The sequence below is a fragment of the Musca vetustissima genome, unplaced genomic scaffold, assembly GCF_032173495.1.
Source record: "Musca vetustissima isolate MV318-11 ecotype Yass unplaced genomic scaffold, APGP_CSIRO_Mvet_v1 utg114598, whole genome shotgun sequence".
NCBI classification, from domain to species: Eukaryota; Metazoa; Arthropoda; class Insecta; order Diptera; family Muscidae; genus Musca; species Musca vetustissima.
In genome coordinates, this window is record NW_026886637.1 from 5,275 (window position 1) to 30,981 (window position 25,707).

Here is a 25,707-nt window from a genome sequence, read left to right on the forward strand (position 1 = left end):
GTCTTTATAGCTTGCCTGCTGTCCGTAATAATATTTATTGTGTTTTGTCCTTGGTTTGAAATTAACCAGTTCAGACACTCTGTTATAGCTTGAACCTCCGCCTGTAAGATCGTGCTGTGGTCTTTAAGACGAAGAGAAATTTCGGTGCCCGGTTATCCGATATGGGACTATATCGACTATATCCAGATTTTCCTCCTAATCGAGAGCCATCTTGTAGCAACAGTTACCAGGCGACATCTGAACTAGTGTTCCACTATTCCATTGTTCTTTATCTGGTAATATAGTTTCGCAACGTGCCACTAATCTCGTTTTAGGTATGCGGTATGAATCAAAGGTATTGAATATTTTATTTACTCTCATTTAAAACTCTCTTCAATAAGATTTGCTAGAGAATACCCAAAAAAGGAAAAAAATGAATTTTGTTTATATAAAGGACTATATTAAAAAATTATAATTTTTAGAGTCCTCTCATAAATAGAAGACCTTCTTCAGGACTGCAATAAATATAGGACTTCCTGGAATACCTTATAAAGGACTGAATGAAAGCAATGAACATATTCTTCGAAAGTAGAGCAAAAACTAAATTCATATATAGAATAATCGAAGAATTCCTAATGTTGGGCGCCAAATAACAATTTGATTTTTTTATATTATTTTTTCCGAAGGAAAACATTTTTCGAAATATTTTAAAAATCTATAATCAATTTAGTGAATTCTGATTCTAATGACTTGACCTTCGGAATGACATTTATTTGCAGATGTGAAATCAAATTCGATCAGTTAAAAAATGCAGTAATTTTCAATACGAAGACGTTTTTAGTTTCATAATTGGTGGTAAAAATATCTGCAATTAAATTCCACACCAACCTTTCGAAAATGACGCAGTTTTCTCCATTTTGCCCCCACTGTGTTACCCACTAATATACGAAAATATTTACTACCACGTTATGCTTGAAATAATCGTAAATTATCAATTTACAAAAACCGAATACAAAAGCAAAAAACAAAAGAATATGAATATACAACAACAACAACATACCGACATAATCACATAAGTATGCCCATATTTGTTGTAGTTGTTGTTGCATTAGTTTTCATAATTACCATTTCTTCCCGTGTTTCTTTTTCTACGATTTTTTTACGTTTTGCGTTTCGCCTATATTCAAATGAGGGGGGGATCTTGACATAATATTAATAAAACTGAGCAGCACTTGGTTTCCATATAAACACGTTGTGGTTGTTGATGGCGGGACGAAACCATGGAGACGACAGTAAATTTAGTTAGTAACTAAAATTAGTAAGAGCGACCTGCAACCAACTGTGTGGGTTGTTTGTGTTACCCATTAGAGGTGGGAGGAAAGTTTTTTTAGAGAAATTTGTTAATCAGACAGGGCACGAAGCTATGAAGTTTATAAAGGGAGATAGATTTGTGGTAACTGAGGTCTGTCGATTTTTTCTATAAAAAATAAAAGCACTCAGTGGTAACTGTCTGCATTTTTGTTGGTAGAAAAAAAATGCCCTCAGTGGTAACTAAGGTCAGTAGAAAAAAATAGGTCCAGTGATAACTGAGGTCTTCCGATTTTTTTCCTATAGAAACATGCTCTGCCTTTTTATAGGAAAAATCATCTTCCGATTTTTTTCTATAGAAAAAAATGCCCTCAGAGGCAAGTGATGTCATCTTCCGATTTTTTTCTATAGAAACAAAAAATGCCCACAGAGGCAACAAAGGTCATCAACCGATTTTTTTCTATAGAAAAATTGCCCTCAGTGGAAACTTCCCATTTTTTTTTTTCTATAGAAAAAATGCAACTGAGGTCATTTTCTGATTTTTTTCTATAGAAAAAAATGCCCTCAGTGGCAACTGAGGTCATCTTCCGATTTTTTTTCTATAGAAAAAAATGCCCTCATTCACTCTCAGGTCATCTTCCGATTTTTTTTTCTATAGAAAAAAATGCCCTCAGTGGTAGCTGAGGTCTGTCGATTATTTTCTATAGTAAAAAATGCCCTCAATGGTAACTGAGGTCTGTCGATTATTTTCTATAGTAAAAAATGCCCTCAATGGTAACTGAGGTCTGCCGATTTTTTTCTATAGAAAAAAAAATGCCCTCAGTAGTAACTTTTGTCTTCCGATTTTTTCTATAAAAAAATAGTCTCAGTGGTAACTGAGGTCTGTTGATTTTTTTATAAAAAAAATGGCCCTTAGGTGTGCCGATATTTTTTTTCTATAGCATGAAATGCCCTCAGTGGTAATTGTAGAACTCCGATTTTTTTTTCTATAGAAAAAGATGCCCTCAGTGGTAAATGAAGTATTTTTCCAATTTTTTATAGGAAAAAATTCCCTCAATAGTAACTAAGGTCTTCTTCGGATTTTTTCATATAGATAACAGATCTATAAATATTTTTATAGACCTTGGTAAAGCGTGAGGCCTCTAGAAAGTCAAATATTTATAATAGTCCACTAGAATGTCTTCTATATATCGGAAGCATATAGAAGGTCATTTATTTATGGTAAATCAGGCGACTTTTTTCTATGGAAAATTACTCAACCGATGGACGATTGATTTTTTTCCCACCAAAACAAAAACTCTTTCTGAGAAATTTCGTTCCCCTAAATTGAAACGCCTCTGTGTTTGCATTGTGCCCAACGAACATAGGAAAATTCAACGAAATTTTGGAGTGTGCGCAGAAATTAGATATTTCATTAAATTCTTAGAACTGATACCAGGAAAAAAGCAAACACTAATTGGAAGCTGGCAACCCCTTTTCGCAAAACTGAGATTTCTTAGAACAAAAGCTGGGGGCAGTAAGGTGTGTGGTGCCCTATGGAATAAACCAAATAATTTGCACACACACAACTAGAAGAATTATTTAAAGGATATCTAAAGGTGTATATGTGAGAGATAAATCGTTGATGTAGATTTTTCTTTAAATTTATAAAAGAAAAAAATAATTATTAAATTAAAAATAAACCCCAAAGGGTATACTGCGGTCTGAATTCTTGACTAATTGTTAATATTGAAACTCCACATAGTTTACCACTAAGCGAGGGAGTCCCATTACACCATCACCACCCACCAACTATGCAATCTTCTCCTATTCACCTCCTTTTCCTCCCAATCCTTAATAGATAAGGAAAGGGAGCAATGAAAACAAACTAAAAACCTACCTGTTGAACTCTGTTCGCCTCTAGAGGTCGTTAATGAAAGACAAATAACAACAACAACAATTACAACCACAGTAACCGCAGCAATACAAACAAAAGCAAAAACCAACAGCAACAACAAGTGGGTGGTTTATACAATGTCGCCCCGCCACAACAGCTGCTAATGACATAAACAAACATGAAAAAAAAAACAACACCTGATATCCCCTCCTCTAACGAAGATGAAGGAGAAGAAGAACAAGGCTAAAACAAATATCTCATTCACTCTCAGTTACAACGACCTTCAAGAAGTCGTTGTCGTCCAGAAACAGTAAACCTTGTGGGAATACCTCGTTGGAAACACTTCCACAAATTTTATATAAATAGAAGATATGCTAGAGGACTCTTATAAGAATAAACCGTTGTTTTTTCGTATATATAAATATAGAAACTCCTCCCATAGATATCAGGCCTACTAGAGGTCTGCCATAATTATATGACATTTCAGAAGCATCCTGTAGAAAAAATCTTCTAGAGGACTATCCTAAATATCATATGACATGAAAAAAAAACTCCCAGACGCAGAAGACCTTCCAGAGGATTTCTATAAACATATGCATTTCTAGAGGTCTCTGATAGCTTGAAGGTATTCTAGAAGACCGTTTACATGAATACCATAAGTATATGACATTTTAGAAGCAACCTATAGACATAAAGTAGTATCCATCTTGGAGGACTATCATAGATATATGACATTCCAGAGACCTCCCATAGATAGATACCATCAAGAAGACTGAAAGAAAAATATTCTTAATAGAATACCATACATACGAGACCCAAAGAATATATTCCCCTAAGAAGACTATATCTTTCTAGATTCATAGAAAATATTCGTGTAGTGTTGATAAAGCCTACAGAATATATTCATTATTGAAATATTCTTTAAGATAAGCCACATCTATCAAGGACCATAGAAAATATTGTTCTCTGATAACACGGAAATCCAAATTACAGACTCAGGATGGACATTTCGGGGCTATGATAGAATATGGGTCGATATTTAGATGCTCTAAAAAGATGGTTTTACATCAGAGCTTTCAAACTACCACAAATAGGGCGGTACAGTTAAATTGGGGCTATACCAAAACGAAAACATATTTGAAATTGTTAGCAAATAAGTTCATAGAAATTATTTTTCAAGAAATAAAAACGTCGTTATATTCAGAACTTTAACCTGCACAAAGAATTCGCCCTTCAAGAATTCGGAATGACCAATAATAAGATTTTTTGGAACTATTTCGATGATGAGCTCTTTAAAGTTTCGTCAGGCCAAAATCGCGATACCCTCAGCCATGAGGTGGAAATTCTAAATATTTATAATCGTTTAGGTCCTTTATGTGGGGACTGTAAGAAGCGAAATTGCTCCAGATGTATTTTTTGTCCTCTGAGAACTCTAAATATCAAAATTACATGCTCAGGTTGGAAAATTCGCATAAAACATTTTACATCACGACACTGGGCGGGACCTTTATATCGAGACTATTGCAGAAAATGGGTCGATATTTAAATTTTCTCTAAAGATGTTTTTCTCCATTAAAGAACCCCGAATACAACCAAATTACAAAGAGCCTTGAAACTACCACAAACAGGGGGGGTACAGTTAAATTGGGACTGTACCAAATGGAGGACCTATTTGATTTCTGCAAGAAGTTCATAGAAAATTTTTGAATCTATTTCTTAAACTCCTGGATACCAGAAAATTATTGTACCTTAACATCTGGAAGTTCTTTCGATTTCGAGGTTCTTGGATGGTTGGCTTGTCAACTCTTCTATAAGAAGACTTAAAGCTCTCCTATAAGAAGACTTAAAGCTCTCCTATAAGAAGACCTGAAGCTCTTCTATAAGGGGACCTAAAGCTCTTCTATGAGCAGAACTGAAGCTCTTCTATGAGCAGACCTCAAGCTCTTCTATGAGAAGACCTCAATCTCTTCTATGAGAAGACCTCAATCTCTTCTATGAGAAGACCTCAATCTCTTCTATGAGAAGACCTCAATCTCTTCTATGAGAAGACCTCAATCTCTTCTATGAGAAGACCTCAAGCTCTTCTATGAGAAGACCTCAAGCTCTTCTATGAGAAGACCTCAAGCTCTTCTATGAGAAGACCTCAACTTCTCAAGCTCTTCTATGAGAAGACCTCAATCTCTTCTATTCTATGAGAAGACCTCAAGCTCTTCTATGAGAAGACCTCAAGCTCTTCTATGAGAAGACCTCAAGCTCTTCTATGAGAAGACCTCAAGCTCTTCTATGAGAAGACCTCAAGCTCTTCTATGAGAAGACCTCAAGCTCTTCTATGAGAAGACCTCAAGCTCTTCTATGAGAAGACCTCAAGCTCTTCTATGAGAAGACCTCAAGCTCTTCTATGAGAAGACCTCAAGCTCTTCTATGAGAAGAATACCTCAAGCTCTTCTATGAAAGAAGAAGACCTCAAGCTCTTCTATGATAAGAACTCCAGCTCTTCTATGAGAAGACCTCAAGCTCTTCTATGAGAAGACCTCAAGCTCTTCTATGAGAAGACCTCAAGCTCTTCTATGAGAAGACCTCAAGCTCTTCTATGAGAAGACCTCAATCTCTTCTATGAGAAGACCTCAATCTCTTCTATGAGAAGACCTCAAGCTCTTCTATGAGAAGACCTCAAGCTCTTCTATGAGAAGACCTCAAGCTCTTCTATGAGAAGACCTCAAGCTCTTCTATGAGAAGACCTCAATCTCTTCTATGAGAAGACCTCAAGCTCTTCTATGAGAAGACCTCAATCTCTTCTATGAGAAGACCTCAAGCTCTTCTATGAGAAGACCTCAAGCTCTTCTATGAGAAGACCTCAAGCTCTTCTATAAGAAGACCTCAAGCTCTTCTATAAGAAGACCTCAAGCTCTTCTATAAGAAGACCTCAAGCTCTTCTATGAGAAGACCTCAAGCTCTTCTATGAGAAGACCTCAAGCTCTTCTATGAGAAGACCTCAAGCTCTTCTATGAGAAGACCTCAAGCTCTTCTATGAGAAGACCTCAAGCTCTTCTATGAGAAGACCTCAAGCTCTTCTATGACGAAGACCTCTTCTATGACGAAGAGCTCTTCTATGACGAAGACCTCAAGCTCTTCTATGACGAAGACCTCAAGCTCTTCTATGAGAAGACCTCAAGCTCTTCTATGAGAAGACCTCAAGCTCTTCTATAAGAAGACCTCAAGCTCTTCTATAAGAAGACCTCAAGCTCTTCTATAAGAAGACCTCAAGCTCTTCTATAAGAAGACCTCAAGCTCTTCTATAAGAAGACCTCAAGCTCTTGAGAAGACCTCAAGCTCTTCTATAAGAAGACCTCAAGCTCTTCTATAAGAAGACCTCAAGCTCTTCTATAAGAAGACCTCAAGCTCTTCTATAAGAAGACCTCAAGCTCTAAGAAGACCTTCTATAAGAAGACCTCAAGCTCTTCTATAAGAAGACCTCAAGCTCTTCTATAAGAAGACCTCAAGCTCTTCTATAAGAAGACCTCAAGCTCTTCTATAAGAAGACCTCAAGCTCTTCTATAAGAAGACCTCAAGCTCTTCTATAAGAAGACCTCAAGCTCTTCTATAAGAAGACCTCAAGCTCTTATATAAGAAGACCTCAAGCTCTTCTATAAGAAGACCTCAAGCTCTTCTATAAGAAGACCTCAAGCTCTTCTATAAGAAGACCTCAAGCTCTTCTATAAGAAGACCTCAAGCTCTTCTATAAGAAGACCTCAAGCTCTTCTATAAGAAGACCTCAAGCTCTTCTATAAGAAGACCTCAAGCTCTTCTATAAGAAGACCTCAAGCTCTTCTATAAGAAGACCTCAAGCTCTTCTATAAGAAGACCTCAAGCTCTTCTATAAGAAGACCTCAAGCTCTTCTATAAGAAGACCTCAATCTCTTCTATGAAAAGACCTTAATCTCTTCTATGACAAGACCTCAATCTCTTCTATGACAAGACCTCAATCTCTTCTATGAGAAGACCTCAAGCTCTTCTATGAGAAGACCTCAAGCTCTTCTATGAGAAGACCTCAAGCTCTTCTATGAGAAGACCTCAAGTTCTTCTATAAGAAGACCTCAAGCTCTTCTATAAGAAGACCACAAGCTCTTCTATAAGAAGACCTCAAGCTCTTCTATAAGAAGACCTCAAGCTCTTCTATAAGAAGACCTCAAGCTCTTCTATAAGAAGACCTCAAGCTCTTCTATAAGAAGACCTCAAGCTCTTCTATAAGAAGACCTCAAGCTCTTCTATAAGAAGACCTCAAGCTCTTCTATAAGAAGACCTCAAGCTCTTCTATAAGAAGACCTCAAGCTCTTCTATAAGAAGACCTCAAGCTCTTCTATAAGAAGACATCAAGCTCTTCTATAAGAAGACCTCAAGCTCTTCTATAAGAAGACCTCAAGCTCTTCTACAAGAAGACCTCAAGCTTTTTCAAAATGACCAAAACGTTTTCTTATATAAAAAATACCCATTAAGAACACGTAATACCAAATTACTGACACTTGGGTTCAATATGCCTAAATCGTAGTCGAATATTGTTCTAATCAAGAATATTATTCTGGTGTATCCGAAGAATATCTTAAATATGAAATTAAATTCATTTCTTATACCCTCTTTACCCTATGATGTAGGGTTAGAGGGTTCAACAAATTAATTTAATTCCGCAACATTTATTTTCGTTACTGTCGTTTGTATTCCTGAGCTTTCCTGGTCTGTTTATTTTCGTAACGAACTTTAGGTTTAACTTTGGCGTGGGCCACAATTTATAAATTTAGAATAAAACCCTAATTACTTATGCCGATAGATAATAAACAAACAACAACAAAAACCTGTTACACACTTTCACAAGTAAACAAAAATATATATTTATATGTACACATGTATATACGTATATAATATGTACCCTTATATTTATAAAAAAACACATTCCAAATTTTCATGAATGAAAAAACAAGAAAGGCGCTAAACAATAATAACGCCGCTAAAAATAACTTTCCTTTTGTTTTTTTTTTTTTTGCTTTATGAATGAACTGCCAACCCAAAAAAAAAAAAAAAAAAAAAAAAACAAAATATAACACACATAATATAAATTATATACTGGCAAATATATGTGTATATATGTTTGTGTGTTTTTATTAATGAAAACGTAATATTAAAAAAAAAAAACAAATGTTAGCATTGAAAATAGGCCTACGCTTTTCTATCCACACCACATTCTAACCACGACATGTTGTTAACTTGGTTGTGGCTGCTGCCGTTGCTGTTGCTTAGAAAACAAAGTCGAGTTCAAGGTTAGAAATGTAGATTGCGTGTGTAGGCCGGCCTTTTGTTACTAATTTTAATTGCTCGTTCTGACCAAAGGTAAAAAAAGAAAACCAGACAAAACACAAATATATATTTTAAATAGAATTACAATCAATTTAAGATAATATGGTGTTTTTAACCCGCACACAAATTGCAAACATGACATAAATAAAAATAATAGAAAAAAATCGTTTAAAAGTTGTAAGATTACGAAAATAGAAATAGTCTGAGACATATATGCAGAAACTCCATGGAAATGCGGAAAATTAATCCACATACTCAGAAATTTCATAAGAGGAATTTTATCCTTATCGTATATACAAAGTATATGGAATGAGGTAATGGTTACCTTCCATCACGAGGGCTTAGAAGCCGAGTCATACGCTACTTAAGTACTACAGACCAATTTACCAAGGTTAGTATTAACCCCAATAAAATAAGTAAATCCCATCATGCCTACATCAAAGGCAAATCAGTGGACACTGCCTTACATGAGGTGGTTGGGCATATCGAGAAGAATGCGTTCCTCGACATTGGACGAACCTTCAACAATGTAAAGCTGGAAGCTATACATTCTGCTCTCGACACTTCAGATATCCCCTCCTCCTAACGGATTTAAGGGGACCCCCCATTCTCGGGCCACAAAATTTCAAGTCAAAATCTCAAAAACTCTTGAAGATATAGTCGATTTATTGTGTCAGCATTTTTTTTGCGAATGGCGGGCACGATAACTCAAAAACTAATAACCCAATCGATTCCAAATTTTTACACGTTTCTCTGTGAGTGTATAGCTATCGTATGAACTAGGATAAAGTCAATCGGTGAAGATCTTCCTTATTTTTTGACTTGGTTTTTGGTAAAAAATCGGCGATTTTTCAAAAATATTTTTTCAAATGTCCACCATTTTGTTAATTTTAGAGCGAGGTCAATAATCCTAGTTCACACGAGAGCCAGACATGATATAATTGATATAATGCCAGAAAGCAGAATTATCAATTTGTCTATTGGAGACAGATCCGTGAGGCAATCAGTCAACGGAGGTACACCACAAGTAGGAGTACTATGTCTACTACTATGGCTTCTGGTGATACATGAGATTCTGCTGAAATTCGATCACCATAGGATACAGGTTGTAGACTATGCCGATGATGTAGTCAACGGGATATTTCTGCCGATTATTTCTGACATTATGCAGGGCGGCTTATTACCTTTGTCCAACTGGGTACACGCCAATGGTCTTCACTTGCAGCAGAAAGATCCCTAATTTCCGTTTGCCATTCTATGGTTTCTGATGATACATGAGATACTGCTGAAATTCGATCACCATAGGGTAAAAGGTTGTAGACTATGCCGATGATGTTGTCAGCGGGAAATTTCTGCCGATTATTTCTGACAGATGCAGTGCGCCTTATTAACTCTGTCCAACTGGACACACGCCAATGGTCTTCACTAGAAACAGAAAGATCCCTAATTTCCATTTGCCATCCTTGGGTGGAGTTACTTTAAACCATTCTTTTGAAGCAAAATATCTTGGTACAGTCCTTGACCACTAGCTAACGTGGAAAAGGAATGTTGAGGAACGCACTAAGAAAGGTCGAATAACACTCTACCCTGGCAAAAACTCTTTAGGCAAGAGTTGGGGATTAAAACCAGAGGTAATACTCTGGCTATATGTAACGGCTGTAATCCCCATATTTGCATACGTTTATCTATGGTGGCAAGGGGACAACAAGCATACACTGCTGACTAAAATGAGTTGTGTACAGCAATCGGCGTCGATCTAGATTACTGGAGGGCTTAGAAGCACGCCACAGGCAGTATTGAATTCAATTTTGAATTTCCAACCATTGGCTTTTCTATTTAATTTCCAAAGTGCAAGAAGTGCCTTGAGACTCCAGGAAACGGATGCATGGTAGTCGCTGCACTTTGGTCACTCTAGTATCCTTAACACAACGTCAGTTTGTTTAGAAGGGAGCACTCACATCAGTGACTGTGCTCCCCCTCATGTCTACATTAGAGTGGAATTTCCTAGTAGGGAATCCTGGGCAAGTGGCTCCTTACCTCTAGCCGGTGTCTTGATATGTACGACGGGTCGAAGATGGAGGATGGTACTGGTACAGGAGTTTACTGCAATGAACTAGCCATATATAACTCATATAAACTTAACGATTTTAGCAGTGTATTTCAAGCAGAAATCCTACCAAACACGAAAGTGTCTGATAGAGTCAAAGCACTTACAGCACAAAGCACTTTAAGGCACTCAATCGCTAAGTAGCAGAAGACATTGACAGTTTGGCAAATATGAAGTTGATAATCTAGCTTTCTTCTTTGGAATAGGCCCAAGAAGATCCTTGAGAAAAATATTCTTAAAAATCCAAGCCTTGTAGAGCTACCATTATTAAGAAAAATATTTTTAACAATTTAAATGGATTCAGCAGGCACATATTTAGGGTATAAAACCATCGAATCAAAGTGTATATAACCTCATTTGCCATAAGGATGAGATTGTGAACATTATATATTTTTGCTCACCTACCCATTATTTCCATATCTGTTGTATGGATAAATTAAAGAAATTAATTAATAATGGCGCCATGACGTTTAATTTTATTGCAATGTTTGTTTTTTATTTTCCAATTTATTGGAACACCTTATTTGAAGTGATATTTAAATGTTGTCCCATTAGAAGACAATTAAATTGAAAACAATTTATTGGTTTGATTTGATTTTGCAGCAAAATCCGGTTTTAAGTAGATTTCCAGAGATTTACTTACTTGGACGTCTAGGGTCTTATGCAATTGAAATATATTATGGATATTCCAGTGGATAACTGAATATCTCTACCCTCCTTAAAATTTATCTCAAACATAAAAATGAGTATTTGATTTTCTGTTTCTTCGGAAAAAAATAGCTGCATTTTTTTGAAACTATCAGGCTAGGCCCGACCCTCCTCCTCTTTCTTTTCCTTTTTGTCATAATTCCATTTCGCACGCTCTAATAAATATCTGAAACAAATTTCCCTGTATGAATGACATCACAAAATACAACAACAAAAAAATATATGACATTAACATCAACATGGGCCCCCAAATGGGGAAGTTTTGTAATGATGGGTTTTCTTTTTGCAGTCAGTTTCTTCTTTTGAACATTCGGCTATGGATCGTTGCCATTGGGAGGCATAATTTCTTAAACGATTAACGTACGCAAATTCACTGGGCCATTACAAATTAGTGTGCGTGTGTATGTACATTTGTAGGCAATGAGTATGTTAAATATAAATATGTGTATATAATTTATTGTTGTAATATGATTTTGATTGTTGAGGAAGTGCATAAACAACAAAAATAAAAATTTAGAGATTTTTTTGTTTGAAAAAAAAATGAGTTTAAAAGTAGGCTGAAATTAAAGAAAAGAGGTTGTAGTCGATTAGTGTACCGAACATACAATGCCATCATTCGACATATTCATATTTCAGAACCAATAAGTTCCATTGAGGTACAAAAGCTTCTGACCACAGGTCGTCAAAAAAAAATGCTTAGACTTCCAATAATAAATGTTAATTTGGTATTCAAAAAATAATGATTTGTCCATACATTACGGGATGTTTAATCCACGCCTAGTGGGTCTGATATCCCTGAGAAAAATATTCTTAAAAATCCACGTCTTGTGGTCTGATATCCTTGAAAGAAATATTCTTAAAAATCCACGCTTTTTGGGTCTGATATTCCTGAGAAAAATATTCTCAAAAAATTCACGCCTTGTGGGTCTGATATTCCTGAGAAAAATATTCTCAAAAAATTCACGCCTTGTGGGTCTGATATCCCTGAGAGAAAATATTCTCAAAAAATCCACGCCTTGTGAGTCTGATATCCCCGAGAAAAAAATTCTTAAAAATCCACGCCTTTTGGGTCTGATATCCCTGAGAAAAATATTTTTAAAAATCCACGCCTTGTGGGGCTGATATCGTTGGGAAATAAATTTTATTAAAAATCCAAGCCTTGTGGGGCTGATATCGTTGGGAAATAAATTTTATTAAAAATCCAAGCCTTGTGGGGCTGATATCGTTGGGAAATAAATTTTATTAAAAATCCAAGCCTTGTGGGGCTGATATCGTTGGGAAATAAATTTTATTAAAAATCCAAGCCTTGTGGGGCTAAATCCTTGAGAAAAATATTTTTAAAAATCCACGCCTTGCTGCTACTCTTGAGTAAAATTTTTTTCTTAAAAATCCACGCCTTGCTGCTACTCTTGAGTAAAAATTATTTTTTAAAAATCCACGCCTTGTGAGGCTGATATCCTTGAGAAAAACATTCTTAAAAATCCACGCCTTGTGGGGCTGATATCCTTGAGAAAAATATTCTTAAAAATCTACGCCTTGTGGGGCTGATATCCTTGAGAAAAATATTCTTAAAAATCCACGCCTTGTGGGGCTGATATCCTTGAGGAAAATATTCTTAAAAATACACGAATTTAGGGGCTGACATTTCTTGAGAAAAAATATTATTAAAAATCCACGCCTTGTGAGCCTGCTTTCCTTGAGAAAAGTATGCTTAAAAATCCACACATTGTGGGGCTGTTATCCTTGAGAAAAAATATTATTAAAAATCCACGCCGTGTGGGCCTGCTTTCCTTGAGAAAAGTATGCTTAAAAATCCACGACTTGTGGAGCTGATATCCTTGAGAAAATCCACGCCTTGTGGGGCAGCTATCCTTGATAAAAATGTTCTTTAACAACGAATTCTGGGACTGATATTCAGGAGAAAAATATTCTTAAGAATCCACGATTTGTGAAGCTAAAATATGTGAGAAAAATATTCCTAACATATATTTTAGGGCATTATGATCGTCAATGTTCCAAATTTTCTAAATGTTTCATAATTAAAAAAAAAAAAATCGCATGTGATGATTTTATTGTAATAAAATATTAATATCAATATATAAAAATACTGAAAACGCATCATTTTCCATTTCAGTGAAAAGCAAAAAAATTAACATTAAAGCACGTTCCATTTGTGTCGTTCGCCGATTTTGGTCTGGAGGTCTGTCTCTGTCGTAGCAACTATTTACGTGCATATATGAAATGAAATTAATTATTTTTTGCTCCATCCATCATATAAATATTATATGACATATCAAGTGTGTGTGTGTGAGGCAATGCGGGGGAGGAACTGTGGTTGATAAAAACCGCGCAAACCAAATTATGGTCTAGAAACTAGCCAAAACACAAAATGAAAAATATACGATAAATAAAATTAAAGTTAAACCGTCGGAACCGACCGACCAACCGGTAAGCGGTCATTAAAATAAAGCAAATTACCAAATAAAAAAGTTTTAATAGTCCATTGGTCTGTTTAATCTCCACAAATTAACGCGGCACAATAAAATGTACAAAAAAGACAACAGCAAATATGTGTAAATTGCGTTTATGTTGTAATTATGACACCTAAACACTCGGAGAAAAATGTTAGTGAAAAAAATAATTTTCTATCTTTTAGATACAATATTCTTTAAGGTCCAAGCCTTGTGAGTCTGCTATCCTTGAGAAAAAATATTCTTTGAAAATCCACGCCTTGTGGGTCTGCTATCCTTGAGAAAAAATATTCTTAAAAATCCACGCCTTGTGAGTCTGCTATCCTTGAGAAAAAAATATTCTTTAAATTCACGTCTTGTGAGGCTGCTATCCTTGAAAAAAAATATTCTTAAAAATCGTAGCCTCACAAGGCGTGGATTTTTAAGAATATTTTTTTTCAAGGATAGCAGATATCCTTTAGAAAAAATATTCTTTAAAAATCCAAGCCCTGTGATGCTGCTATTCTTGAGAAAAAATATTCTTAAAAATCCACGTCTTGTAAGTCTGGTATCCTTAAAAAAAAATATTCTTTAAAAATCCACGTCTTTTGAGGCTGCTAGGGTTGAAAAATATATTTTTAAAAATTCACGCCTAGTGGGGCTGCTATTCTTGAGAAAAATATTCTTTAAAAATCCACGCTTTGTGGGTCTGCTATACTTGAGAAGAAATATTCTTTAAAAATCCACGCCTTGTGAGGCTGCTATCCTTGAGAAAAAAAATATTCTTTAAAAATCCACGCTTCTAACCCTTCTCACATTTTGAGTATTTAAAAATCCCCATTTAGAATAATTCCTGAAGGAAAATATTTTTATAATATCTGTGCCTTGAAAATTTAAATCCCTTCCATCATTATTATTTTTTTATTAAAATTTTCCATCCATTAATAACATTATCTGACGAATAAAATAATACGTGTGACTAATATTTTTTTATTAAATAAAATGTCATAAACAAAACAAAAAATATAAATAAAATAATAAATAATTGGCTATTTAAATAATCAGCAATCTTGTTTGCTTTGTGTGTGTGTGTGAGTGTGTGTGTTTTAAACAAATTGTTGAATAAAACAAATTAATATCATTAATCATGTTGATGCAGGGATCACAGGGGCAATGGGTGGATGGTTAATACAACACTTGCATACAACAAATTAATATTTAAATGTGGCAATTTCCTTTATTTTGCACGAAATGATTTCAGTGATGTGGTTGAAAGGAAATTTTGGGGGATTTTAAATTTTATATTTAGGGAAAAATTAATGAATTTTTCAAAACTATTAAAAAATCTTTTTTTGGTTTTCTCTTATCATTTGAAACCTCTTTTTATTTGAATGTATATTTTCTATAATAAAAAAAGGATCCAAATAGAATTTGGAAGCTTTTTGATAACAGCTGACATCAAATAATTTCCACTAATCTCACGAATTAATTATGATGCGTTATTTGTTGCATATTTTTGGCGTGGAATAATAACATAATGAGAACAAAAGTAAACAAATTTAATAAATTCGGGTATTTGTATTTTAATTTATTAATCTCTATAGTAGGTCCGTGTGTGCTCCAATGGCTTTATGGTGATCATTTTGGCAATGAATGCCAGAGAGAAGACAACCACACGAGCTTATACAATATACTTCTCATGAAGTTTGGTATAACCAAATGCTAATCAAGAATTATATTTTTGGGTTCTATGGCCTACATAGCCTCACGAATTCCATATTTGTCATAATACAGTTCATTCAGAGAGGGGCAAATGTGGTCTCTTCTCCTAAAGATACAACAGTCCATACGATTGCTTGTTTAAAGCTCATTCTCAAAAAAGGAAGGTCCAATGATTTCGGAGGACCGCAGACGAAACCAAAATATAACACGTTGAGGATGTAGAGGCAAATCAAAAATAAAACAAGTGAGCAGAGCAGTGTAGTCGGACGGGACCTCTCTTACTTTCTGCGGATGTTTATTTCGAGCATGGGCAATATTTCGTGATATTTGCACCTTATTGACCGATTAGAGATCAACAGCACCTCTTCCTTACACTGACACATTTTCCGAATATTCCCAATATTCATTACAGCCCTGCTAATTACTTGTCGAGATTCCCTTTACCGTGGGTTATAATTGTGGCCTATAGATCAACTCAAAAAAACACAAAAAAATAAGTTTTCTGTCCACTTCATCGCAAATTTTTTATGTGGTCATTACCGCAAAATTTTATGCGTTGTCATTGACCATAACTGTAACCTCTTGGAAAATTTATTTCTGCCCTCTAATGTTAATGGCACCCCTGGTCCCGATAATAATATAGATGCACAATGGCAGCGAATTGACCACTTCCAACAAACTGCAGCAAAAGCAACATATGGGTACCAAAGACCACCATCAAGCAATCCGTGGTACGATCAGGAGTGTCGTAATGCTACTGATATGAAAAACGCAGCGTATAGGGCAACCCTGCGGACAGTAGCAACACGTAATGCGATAAAGAACTATCGGGAGAAACAGAGAGAGAAGTATTTTCAGAAAAAAGAAGAAAGAGCAAGAAAAACGCGAGCGTGAGCAAAACGAGATGTACAGGAGTCAGAATGAGGTCCGAAAATTCTACCAACGGGTAAAACACCAAACCGAAGGCTTTGGTGCAGGCACATCCTCCTGTAGAGATAAAGAAGGAAACCTGGTGACAGATACAGACAGCGTGCTGAGGATCTGGAAGGAGCATTTTGAAAAAAAAATTGGTAGCAGTGAAGTGGCTACCCTAGTAGCAGTGAAGTGGATACCCCAGAACCAATAAGCCAGAATAGCAATCGATCGACTGAAGAATAATAAAGCAGCAGGTGCCGATGTGTTACAAGCCGAACAACTCAAGACTTGTGGTCAGATGCTGGTAAGTGGCATGCACCAGCTGATTAGTACAATTTGGCTAGGAGAATACATGCCCAATGATTTGAACTTCAGCATTCTGTGTCCCGTGCAAAAAAATAGACAAGCCGATATGTGCCAACTATAGAGGAATAAGTCTCCTTCCCATTCAATATAAAGTGCTATACAGCGTGCTGTGTTAACGGCTGAAGCCAATGTTCAATGACATTATTGGACCGTACCAGTGCAGCTTCAGACCTGGAAAAACGCACGAAAAACACATTCCACCTATTCGTCGACTTTAAAGCCGCATTCGACAGCCCTATCCGTTCAGAGGTGTTTAAAGCCATGTCTGCGTTCGGAATTCTTGCAAAATAAATACGGCTATGCAGGATAAATTTAAGTGGCACAAGGGCAGCAGTTCAAGTCGGAAAGGTCCTATCGGAGCCCTTCAATACCGAACGAGTATTCAGACAAGGTGACAGTTTGTCGTGTGACCTTTTAACATCCTGCTGGAAAAGGTCATACGAGAGGCGAAGGTGAACACAAATGGCACTCTGTACACCAAACAACACATGGTACTCGCCTACGTCGACGATATCGGCATAATGAGTCGAACACTGCGAGAGGCAACAGCCACCTTTGAATAAATTGAGAAGGAGTTTGCCAAACTGGTCTGGCAGTAAACGGCGAGAAGACCAAGCTGGTGGTATCAACGCGCAAGACGCCCTGTAGACTCGAACCAACTGTGGAACCTGAGAACTACAGCTTCGAGCTAGTCAAAGTTTTTATATACCTTGGTATCGCCATAAATACAACTAATGACATCAGTATTGAAATTCGGAGAAGGATAGTGTTTGTCAACAGATTCTCTAATGGTCTAAGTAAGCAGTTTAGAAACAAGACCACTCTCGCCAGACCAAACTCACACTCTACAAGACGCTGATACTACCCGTACTGTTTTATGCATCTGAAGCACGGGTACTTGCGCAAGTAGATAAGACAGCTCTTGAAGTGTTTGAAAGAAAAATTCTCCGAAAGATATATGGGCCGATCTGCGTTGACGGTGAATATCGCCGTCGAATGAACCATGAGTTGTACCAGCTATTATCGGACATCGGCATTGTTAGACGCATCGAGCTGCAGCGACTACGTTGGCTAGGTCATGTTGTGAGAATGTATGAAGATGCTCCAGCTCACAAGGCAAATAAAAGCGAGCCAAATGATGGCTCAGCAGAAGGGGAAGGCCATGGTCTTTAAAATTGGAAAAACTGCGCAAAAGACCGACGCGCCTGGAAATCTTTTTTAAGCTCGGATTATGGAAAGAAAGTTCTGTCACAAGCCAGCTATGTATGTAAGTATGTTTACAATTTCTTGTTTCCAATTACAACACTAAATTTAAGGGGACCCCCCCATTCTCGGGGTCAAATTTTTTTTGATTTAATTTGAATCTACACTAATTCAAGAATGTCCCTACAAAATTTCATGTGAAAATCTCAAGAACTCTTGAAGGTATAGCCGATTTATTGTGTCAGCATCAGATGACGGCTAAAGGGCTTCTCAAACTTTAAATGCGTTTTTCTCTTTTGCGAATGGCGGACACAATAACTCAAAAACTAATAACCCAATCAATTCCAAATTTTTACACGTTTCTCTGTGAGTGTATAGCTATCGTATGAACTAGGATAAAGCCAATCGGTGAATATCTTCCATATTTTTAACTTGGTTTTTGGTCAAAAATCAGTGATTTTCGAAAAATATTTTTTCAAAGGTCCGCCATTTTATTAATTTTAGAGCAAGCCAGCTATGTATGAATTTTATTCCGATGTTATGTTCATGCCCACCATCACTTTTCTTTGATTACAAAAAACAATAACAAAAATTTTTTGTAAATTATTTTTCTCCTCTTTTAAATCTTCAAATATATATGTGCAAAGTTACAAACCTTAACAAGCATTGGTATTGATTTACCAGCCCATTGAAAATCTAAATTTAAAACGATTCGTTGCGTATCGACTCTCAGTATTAGAAAATTGTGAACGATCGGATTTATTTGCGATACGCAATTATTTCTCTATCGACTCTGAGCATCAGCCCCACGCAGTGTATTTCCATTTTATTACTCATTATTTACATTTTGAATATAATTTGAAAAAAAATACTTGATTTAAGACCACCACCCTCCCAACCAAACAACTAACTGACAGTAATTCTCTAATTAACAAATTAAAAGTAAAAAAAATAAATAACACCTCGGTAACATAGTTACACAAAAAAGGGTTCAGACGAACCGACTCATCACATCCTATTTTATTTGGTGTTATTTAACAAACGTAACAACAACACTTGTTGCATACCAAATAACAATAACAACAACAATGGGCAACGACACGACATTTGAATGTTAACCGCCATTAACAAATTAATGGCCGGGTTGACTGACTGACTAAAATGACGACTATTGAATATAGGGAGAACACGTGCCAATTACATTTACACACAAACAGCCTACTACAAAACAGTTGTGAGTTGAAAGACAACTTTATTGTTAGTTAATCTGGCTGTCTGTCTGCCTGTCAGTCGGCAGGTCTTTTATGCCTTTCCAAAGTTGTGTGGGCAGTTGTGTTTGTTTTTTTTGTTACATCTTAGAATATTTCCATTAATACATTTTCTATCTTGTTAAGTTTTCTAGTTCTATAAAAGTGTCATATTCCAGATACACTACCCCACACATCAACTACGACTACTACTCTTGTCTTGTTGTCAGTCAGTCTGTCAATCGGTTAGCGAGTCATTCATTGATTATTAACTTGTTTTCATTCATAATTTAATTTTTGTCTCGAGTCGCATATAACTAAATTGGCACGACATACGTTTATTGTGAATCGGCTCTATTCTGAGAAATTGCAAATCGATTTATTTTATTGCGACTTTGTTTATTTTTATTATTATTTAATTATCGATAGAAATTACATAATTTAAGAAAAAATCTATCATTAAAAAAAAAAAAACAAATTTGGTAAAAATCCACAAAATTTTATAAAAAAATTAACTCCTGATAATCGTTGATACTTGGGCTATACCAAAACATGGCCGATAAATCCCATTCAATACCAAACATCCTAGGAGTAAGTAGCAATGTATGTGTAAAATTTTAAAACTCTATTTCAAAAATTGTGAATTTGATTTCAATAGACTGCCAGAGCGACGTTGGAAAATCATATCGAATTTGCGATAGATATCTCCAGATGATTAAAATGAAATATTTCAATACTTTACTGGCGGTCTAACCCGATTTAGGGCGTGTGCTTTATACAATTTTCAAAAAATTAACTCCCTATAATAAAACCTGTATTATCTCCTATCGACCTATTTATAATAAAACCACTTTCTGCGGATTTTTATTCCGAGCCTGGGCAATATTTCGGGATAGTTGTTTAGAGGTCAACAACACCTCTTCCTTACATTGACATATATTCCGAATATTACTAATGTCCAGTACAGTCCTTCTAATTACTTGTCCATATTCCATTCACCGTGGGTTGTGTTGTGATGTTCGGCTTATAATTGTGGCAAAAAATAATAAGATTTCGATCCACTTCATCACTATATTATTATCTGATCAAATTATGGGCATTGTCCTTGAACATAACTGGAACCTCATGAAACAGTTCAAAACGATCAACGCTATATTTCCGGCCTCCAGTGTGGTTATATCTTACTAAATAATATATGAATACGTAAGCACCTTTAAATATGTAAGTGTAACTCACACATACGAGTACATAGGACTATATAATTCGTATCAATTTGAAGGCCAATCACTCCTCCTGGATATACTATCAACTTTTAGCGGTAAATATATGCTATAGTATACAAATGTTGTCTTTTATTAATAGGTTTAGGGTCCATTTTACCCGCTAAATATTGACCGATCTTTATTAAAACAGACATGGTTATTCTTTGGCCCGTTCTGCTTTTCCATGTAAAAATTCGCGATGTTTGGGCCATAATTGCGGCCTCTGTATCGACCAGACAATCAGACAAATATAAAGTTGTTGGTCCATTTCATCTCCTAAATATTAACCAATCTTTACCAAAAACAATAGGGGTCTTCAGTTACCAGAACCCATCCTACATGCAAAATTTCTTGAAGATTGGTCCATAACTGTGGCCTGTATCGTGTTTACAAATTATAATAGGCAGACGGACGGAAGTACACACATGTCTAGATCGACTCAGGTAGTCGAGATATAACGATAAGTATACATAAAGGTGGGTCTAGGACCAATATTTGGCGACGTTACCAACACTTGGGGCTGCACAAAGCTATAATACCCTGACAACATAGTTCTGTAGGGTATAATTAAGCGACATGTTGTATATTGAAAAAATTCACGAAAGAAGTGTGTTATTCATAAAAATGCGGAATCTCGATGCAAAAATGCTTATAAAACCCATCAAATTAGCGAAAATTTGGTGGTAACTCTATAATGCTATGTCAACATTTTCGAACATTTTTGCAAATATATATTTTTATCCTCAAGATCTCGGTATCCAAAATTATAGCCACTTCGATGGGAAACTGTTGCTAAAGCCTTCAAAGTAACAAAATGGTTCGACCTTTATATGGAGGTTATGTCAGCTCATGGACCTATATTGACAAATTTTTGAGAACACGTTTTTTATTTATCTCGAATCTGGAATGGAAAATTACAGCGACATCGATCGGAAATTGCGGCTAAAACCTTAAATATACCGAAAATGGGGCCGGAACATTCGGTGCAAAAATACGACTAAAGGCTTCACAATACCGAATATGGGCCGAGACAAGGTATATAGACAATTTTTTGGAAAGAAGTAACGTCAAATTAAAACTGCTGTGGTGGGTATGCAGCTAAAACCTAAAAAATAACGAAAAATGGGGAGAGGACAATTATGGACCTATATCGGAAATTTTCACACTTCAAGTGAAGTGTGATGTTTTTTCACATTTCAAGAACCCGGATGCAAAATTACAGCCACTTCGGTATGAAAATGGGGCTATAGGTTTCACAATGCCGAATATGGGGTGGAACCTTTATTTGGGAGCTATTTCAGCGCATAAGCCTATGTATATAGATCATTTTTTGGGAAGAAGTTAGGTTTCTGTTATTTAAAGTTGTTTTGGTGGGTATGCAGCTAAAACTTTAAAAATAACGATAATAGGGCGAGGACAATTATAGACTTATATCCAAAATTTTCCACAATGAACTACAAGAAACCGGAATGCAAAATTACGGCCACTTCGGTATGAAAATACGGCTATAAGTTTCACAATACCGAATATGGGTCGGAACCTTTATATGGAGGCTATGTCAACAAAAAACTCTCTGAAAATAAGATTTTTATTTATCATAAATCCGGAATGGTAGACTACAGTCATTTCAAAGGGAAAATGCAGAGGAAAAATTCCTACAGAATATGGGTGGAACAATATCAGAGTTTTGGACCCTATCGATAACTTTCTGCAAGATTGGTTGGCTTTCACTCCAATATTTCGGAACATCAGATTGCAGCTCTGTTTGGTTGAAAAAAGCGGCAAAATTTTTGGAAAGTGCAAAAACTTGGTCGGTAATGTTATGTGGTAGCAATACGTAAAATGTGGACCTATTTTGAAAAAAAAAAAAAAATTAGCTAAGAAGTTTTATACCTACTAACAAATCTGAATACCAAATAAAAATCACTTCAGTTGTTTCTAGGACCATTAACATACCTAACATTTGGGCGTAATCTGAAATTGAATATTTTTTGCGAAGTATTTTCAATATATACTTCAACTGCAGAAGGTGGAGTGGTGAAGGTCGTCTATTTACATAAGGAATCTCAAAAGTCGAAGACATGTCGGATATATTCGATCGATGTATTCAAAAATATCTTTCGTCTACATAAGATCTATTATCGTTATTTTGTATCTGAATTTGTTGATCTATGAAAGGTCTCCATCACTATTCTATCTATAGAAGATCTTTGGAAGGTAGAAGTACTCTAGATCTCAATTTTCTTCCAGCATCTAGAGGTTATTATATTTATGGTGCCAGAAAGTATGTCATCTAATACATAGGCTGATTTAAATGCTTAGATATCCTCAAGGAGATATTTAAAAATTTTCACTAAACCCTCTATACATATGGAACTGTTAATATACCGCTACTTGACCTCCTATTAAATTCTGGCCTTTCTCACTCTACATTTTTCCATTTACCATTTTTCATCTCTAGGGCAAATAAAAAATCATTCATATAAAAAAAGCTCTCTCACTTACCTTTAGTAATGTCAAAATTTTCTGTGATAAATCATAATCGAAATTTGAATACTTTGAACCACTCATATCGTAAATGAACACTAGACCAGCCTTTTGTGTTTCGGTGTCCTGTAAAGCACAGTCAAGTTGATAGACAATGCCCTGCAGTGTTGTTGTGTGTGTTACCGACAAGGGGCTGTGTCTGTTGGCGGTGAAGAGGGCGATGGCAGCACCAGTACTATCACGGGCAGGCTAAATGGAAAACAGAAAAACAATTGCAACAACAGCATTAAAAATCATAATACACATGTGTGTGAGTGTGTGTGTGAATATTTAACACATACCAATATTGTAAATTTGCCCGTTTGCAATTCTGAACGCAACGGTTCAACATCCGGATCAATGTTATAGAGACCCTCCTTGAGACGTATCTGTTCGTGCTGTTCGTAGAGCGAGACAGCACGTGGGACATCAAATTTGCGTGCATACAGGAACTTGACAGCAGTTGTCTGTGATATATTACGTCTGGGTGTGCACGTTGAACCAATCTGATTACAGAGATCGATAAATTGCTTTACAGCCTGTCAAAGAAGAAGAACAAGAAGTAGAGAAGATGAGGGATTAGTTACAACTTAAAAAAAAGAAAACAAGTTTTTAGAAAGAAGACATAAAAAAGTAAATGAACTTTGGACAAAATAGTCTTAGAATATAATAATGAGAAGATACAAAATTGTCTTTATTATAATGTTGAGATTATAAAGGAATGCAGTAGTAAGGGATGCCGTTAATGGATAATTAAAATATCGGATATCCGAAAAAATGTAATCTGTGAATCAAGAGTATGATATCATACGGTCGGACGGGGCCGACCATATTATACCCTACACAACTACCACTGAAGTCTACGGATGTATATTCCGGCAATATTTCCCGATCTTTGGATTCTCTTAACCGATTATAGGCCAACAGCTCCACTTTCTAACCCTGGCATATTTTCCAAACCTTGTTTTCGCGGGATGAATATTTACGCCATAAAATAAAAAGTTTGTCACTTTAGGTTTTGGTTGATTTGAAACTCGGAATATTGACCGATCATCATCTAAACAGCCGTTCTAAGTATTTGGTCAGATCCCCTTCAACATGTAAAATATGTGATGTTCTGCGAATAGAAAATTTTACAAAAATAAAATTTTCGGTTCAAAAATATCATCTCAACATCACCGAATATTATAGCCTCGTCCTAGACCAAAACCCGAAATTTATGTAAAATTTCAAGGCGATCAAAGCAAAATTTCCGCATCTAGTGGGTAATAGTAATACTAAACAATATCAGAATATGTAGACCCCTGTAAATATTTAAGTATATCTCTCACATCCGAGTACATACACCAATATAATTGGCATCAATTTAAAGTTCAACCACACCTCTTACATATACTATATCTGTTCTATGCCCTTCAGGAATGAATATATTCGCCCAAAAATACAAATTTGTCATATTTCATACAAAAGTATGGATTCATTTGGCCCGCTAAATATTGACCGATCTTCGTCAAGACTGTCATGCCAAACTCTTCTCTCTATGTAAAATTTTATGGTGTTCGGGTCATAATTATGGGCTCTAGAGTGACCAGAAAAACATACAAAAATAAAATTTTTGGTCCATTTCATCCCTAAATATTAATGGATCATTACCAAAAAAATTAGGGCATTCATTGTTCACCCATTCTACGTACTAGAACGGCACAAGAAGTACTAAATATGTTACCATTTGTATTTGGCGGGCAGGTTAAGCTAGAACTCTTCAATTTGGAATGAACGTTACTGATGGAGTCTAGGATGTACCAATGGGTTTTTGGAAATTCCAACTAAAAGTACTAAAGTGTACGAAATTTATTACAATTTTGTAGCATGTGAACGGATATAGCTAAAAACTCGATATTTGGAAGGAGGTGGAATTGTGTTGTCATGTATACAAAAAGTACTAAACAGTACTAAATTTGGCACAATTTCGATTTAAAGGAACGAATGGAGCTGGAACCTTGAAATTTGAAATTAACATTGTCGGAGTGTAGGATTGGGATATGTATGTAGTTTTTGAAATTTCTACTTATGTGTACGACAATCACTAAATGGTACTACATTTGGGTGAACCGATGGAGCTGGAACACTGAAATTTGGAAATAAGATTACTGTTGGAGGTTATAACTGGAGTATGGATGTAGTTTGGGAATTTGGATTTAGGTCAACCAATACTTTTACAGTGTAGAATGCCTCAATTCTAAACTCCAACAGTAATCTTGATTCCAATTTCCAGGATTCCAGCCCGATCGATTTTATATATCTCGGTATAGCCATAAACAAAACTAATAACATCAGGTTTAAAATCTGGAGAAGAATAGTGTTGCCCAACAGATCCTACTATGATCTGAGTAAGCAATTCAATAACAAGATCACCTCCCGTCAGTCCAAACTGACACTCTACAGACGCTGATACTACCCGTGTTGTTGTATAGATCTGAAGCATGGATACTGACGCAAGCAGATGAGGCAGCTCTAGGAGTGTTTGAGAGAAAAAACTTCGAAAGACCTATGTGCCGATCTGGGTTGACGGTGAATATCGCCCTTGAATGAACCATGAGTTGTACTATCTATTCTCGGACATCGAAAAAAGTCAGATGTATTGGTCATAGGTCATGTTGTTAGAATGGATGAGGATGCCCCAGCACAAAAG

General features: G+C 35.9%; 1 pseudogene; it reads left to right on the top strand.

The window, feature by feature from the left end:
* The first annotated feature begins 23,130 nt into the window (after nt 1-23,130).
* LOC133334108 (uncharacterized) lies at nt 23,131-23,548 on the top strand (annotated as a pseudogene).
* The last annotated feature ends 2,159 nt before the right edge of the window (nt 23,549-25,707 follow it).